The 4,133-nt window shown below is 38.2% G+C and overlaps 1 long non-coding RNA gene across 1 annotated transcript; it reads left to right on the top strand.

Moving 5' to 3' along the window:
* Nucleotides 1–253: 253 nt before the first annotated feature.
* Nucleotides 254–1,962, top strand: LOC144432359 (uncharacterized). The gene is made up of 2 exons (XR_013480551.1): nt 254–900; nt 1,686–1,962. It is a non-coding gene; the product is annotated as an uncharacterized LOC144432359 (long non-coding RNA).
* Nucleotides 1,963–4,133: the final 2,171 nt, after the last annotated feature.

The raw sequence follows: 4,133 nt of genomic DNA on the forward strand, positions 1-4,133 counted from the left end.
CAGTATTCAAGAAAATAGTTTGTGGCAAACAGAGACGTAAACAAACCAATATGTTCGGCGTGCTAATCAATCAATTAATCAGTGGGGACACTAGAGCGAGTTGAACAGCTAGGAATCCCTTTGTATCCAGAACGTTGGGATTGCTGTTGTTTTGATAGCTAGGAGTGGTGGACACTTTCAGTTGTTCAGTTCAGATTGCCAAAACTCTATAAGTATAGATTGTGCCTTGTGTACTTCAGTATATGTTGTTGCTGTATTAGTCGTATCAGTGCATTTGCATGAAATCTTATGTTTCACCATTTTTTATAAAGCCGTCTTGATAGTTCCCGATGAAATAATCGGGTCAAGTTTAATTTGTGCCTTTGGATTCTCCCAAATAACAAGCGGCTAACGCTACATTGTTTGATATCACTTCCTTCTGGATAAAAATGTTTTATCCACGATATGTTTATACGAATGATGATATAGTTGGCTGTATATCAGAATCCCGTCTCAATTTTATTTCAATTAGAGATTTCATACCTGAAAATAAACGAACAAGATAGTAAAAAGGTTTGATAACGGACGCAATCATCTCTTCTTGGTCTGTGCTAACGTCTTATTTTGTACTTGGTGACAACTAAATGTACATAGATATCTTGATACAGTTCAGAACACTATTCGAGCCAATATATGCTTGTATGTAATTTGCTGTATTTTATCTTTTAATATTTACAGTAAACTAGAATTATAACATTACAATATTTTAACTAAAATACATATTTATTTTGACTAAAACACAATGCTGTGATTCAGTAGTTCCCAATTAAAGAAGTTAGCACAAACTCATTATTTCATCATCATTGCTGCATTATTTGACATCTGGTTTCCAAAAGAAAGACGGAACTTGATAAAACCAAGGTAATACAAGAAAACAAAGTTTAAAAATTAAATCTTCAGACTCTAATACATTCTCTTTACATTCAAATATTGGTAAAACTTGAAAAAAAAATTCACCCATGAAATTGCTAAAATTGAATATGGAAAAAAACGTATTGGTACTCATCGTATCAAATAAAACTGTATTTAGCAGTGTTATATAAAAACTCAATGAGGTATAAAATGCTAAAATAGCAAATTAAGTCCGTTTTGCAATAGTTGGATTAAATGTTCCCTATTTTAAAACTGACGTCGGCCACAACCAAACTGAAAACAAATATTGATGTTTTAACCAAAAATATTACTAGGAATTTGTTGAAATTGAATATTAGTTTTGACACAAGCTTTATTGTTTTCCACTTTTGCTTTTGTAACATTACAAATATTTTATTGGACACGTAGTGGACATAACGATCGTTTCAATATTATGTTGTTGTTGTTGTTGTTCTTGTTCTTGTTCTTTGACACGTTTTTAAAAAGTCGCTTTTCTCTTCGAATACTGGACCAATTGCTTTGAAATTTCCAGTGGTTAAAGATAAAAATTTTCTCAGAAGGCTATTCCTTTTTTTTGCTATGACGTCATCAAAATTATGTGACTCTACGTGTCCATATATTTGAGCATAGCTCTCTTGTTATTTATTGTAACTTCTTACGTCACACATGACCCGCCGTTCTAAGTGGGCAACATTTCGGCCGGTAGTCCAAGAGCCTTCCCTACCCATGTTTAAGTCTGTCTTGTCTGCATTCAAGTTTTGTTTGATTTGCAGATTCGCCATGAAGTTTAACGAACGAAACATCCGAAGGTACAATTTCGATTCTAGATTGATATGACATTCTCAAATTCTGCAAATTTCAAAGAGTAATCGATGCAAAGAATACACTGCCTGTATATCGAAAGGGCAACTAAGGTTATTAATCATAAAACTATTTTCTTATTTGTAAAGCAGAATTTGTTTGCAGATAACAGGTTTTCTCTTGATAACAGTAATCTGTCTCATATTCTTTCAATTCTTGAGTTTCAAGAATAAAAAATGTAAATATAGATTCGGGCTTGTGTGTGAACTTCCGAGGTGGGGATTTGCCGGCGCTTATATTTGTACTGTGCACTTCAAGAGTCCTGCCGCACACTAACACAAATCTATTTCAAATCGCTTGTAAATGTAAACTGCTTGTCTCAGAAAGTCTAACTTTGGTCAGACGAAACGTTTGTGTTAATGTGCAGCAAGACTCTTGAATCAGGGGTAAATGGACCAAGATAATAATAAAAAGTTGGCAACTACTGGTTTAAGTTATAGATACAATGCTTTGCAGCAATGTGGAACTTGTGACTGACCAACCGCTTCGTAAGACGCTCGAGCGTGTTCTAAAACTGAGCGAGGTGTGCAAGATGATAAGCCAATAAAATAAATCGAGTGATGAATCCCAGAATTATGATTGAATCGGTGTCGCAGCGATGTAAATGCAAGTAGAGGTATCTTAGGTGGAAGACTCGGCGGGTAATTAGGCTGTTATAGGATACGTAGTGGCGTTTCAATATTATGTTGTTGTTGTTGTACTTTGACACGTTTTGAAGAAATCGTTTTTCTCTTTGATTACTGGAACAATTGCTTCGAATATTTTAAGTGAGTAAAGATTATATTTTTGCTAGAGGGCTATTACTTTTATTTTTTCTATGAAGTCATCAAAATTATGTTGTATTGCGTGGCCATATATTTGAGCATAGCTCTCTTGTTTTCTATTGATGAAGCTTTTTGTGTGATAAATTGTAGAATTGCATCGCTGTATTTCCTTTGCCGCGGTGGCGTAATGGATTGGGCGCAGGCGGAGTGTGCCGAACAATGCAGGTTCGACTCCAACCGGGAGTGGGTCTTAAGAGATCACAAGTCGACGAATTCATTCCGGGTTGCAATATTTTTTTTTTTGTAAGTTTAACCCATCGTGGGATAAAGACCAGGGTTACATCACCGCGTTCGAAATGGTTCGGTGGTGCATTGGGTTAAGCGCTAAAAGGTTGCGGTGCAGACTAGAAGGTTCGAATCCACCATTAAGCGGTATCTCTTCACGCAAGTCGCAGGCAGAGTGTGCCACGAGTGCAAAAGCACAAAAAATCGCGCGAACCTGGGAAATGAAATCACCGAAGCTTTTTATTGTTGTTAACATATTAAATTTTGCAAAAATGCGGCCTTCTGGCGTCACATCGCACTGACTCTCCAAAATCACTGAGAAGTCACTTTTACATATATCTAAACTGCAGAGCAAACGGGTCTGGTATCGAACTCGAACAGTCGGATTAGTCCATGGTCGACGCATCGTCTGCGCCAGGCCGGATTGCGAGGATCTGCCTCTTTGTTATTCTACTTGTTACTATTATTTCAACACTTCGCGTAATACCTCCATGTAATATTTTAATTGGCTCAGATTTAACCAATCACAAAATTTCAAAGTCACGTGACATGCGCGTTGCCTCAACGGACATACAGTTGCCATGCGCTGAAAATTATTTTTTTGAGAGTTACCAGATTTGTGGAATCCGTTTTCAAAAATATCTGGCAACAGTCGTTTTTCAAGAAATCTTGCGCATGGCAAGTAGATGGCTGGTGATCTACTGCGCAAGTTGAGCAGTTTTGAATTAGCCAATCAGATTCAAATATTTTCTTGCGCATGGTAAATAGCTGATAGATGAACTTCCGGTTAGGATTTTCATCTGCGCATGGCAAGTATATGGCAGATGACATTCTGCGCCGACCACGTGACCTGGAATTTGGTCTTTTTGTGCGATAAATGCCAGAATTAAACTACCGCACGTCGCACGTCGCGGTGGCGCATTCGGCTAAGCGCTGGCAGTTGCGCCGAACAATACAGGTTCGACTCCAACCTGGAGCGGATCCATATTGTCCACGGACTCGTAGGATGTTGCAACTTTTTTTTTCGATAAGTTCAGCTCTTTGTGAAATAAATAACCGGATTACATCTCCGTAGTCGAGATGGTGCGGCGGCGCACCCTGTTAGGCGCGCGAATGTTGCGCCGCAGGCTATAAGGTTCGAATCCACCTACGATCGGGTAAAGTGCCCGCCGATAGCAAAATCACGAGGAATCTCTCGACTCGAAAAATGAAATAACCCCGTCTTTTATTGTTGTTATTATGACAAATTTCTTAAAAAGGCGACCCTCTGGCGTCACATCGCACTGACTCTGCGGGATCATTGGAGTTTGG

The sequence above is a fragment of the Styela clava genome, chromosome 15 (assembly GCF_964204865.1).
Source record: "Styela clava chromosome 15, kaStyClav1.hap1.2, whole genome shotgun sequence".
Lineage (NCBI taxonomy): Eukaryota > Metazoa > Chordata > Ascidiacea > Stolidobranchia > Styelidae > Styela > Styela clava.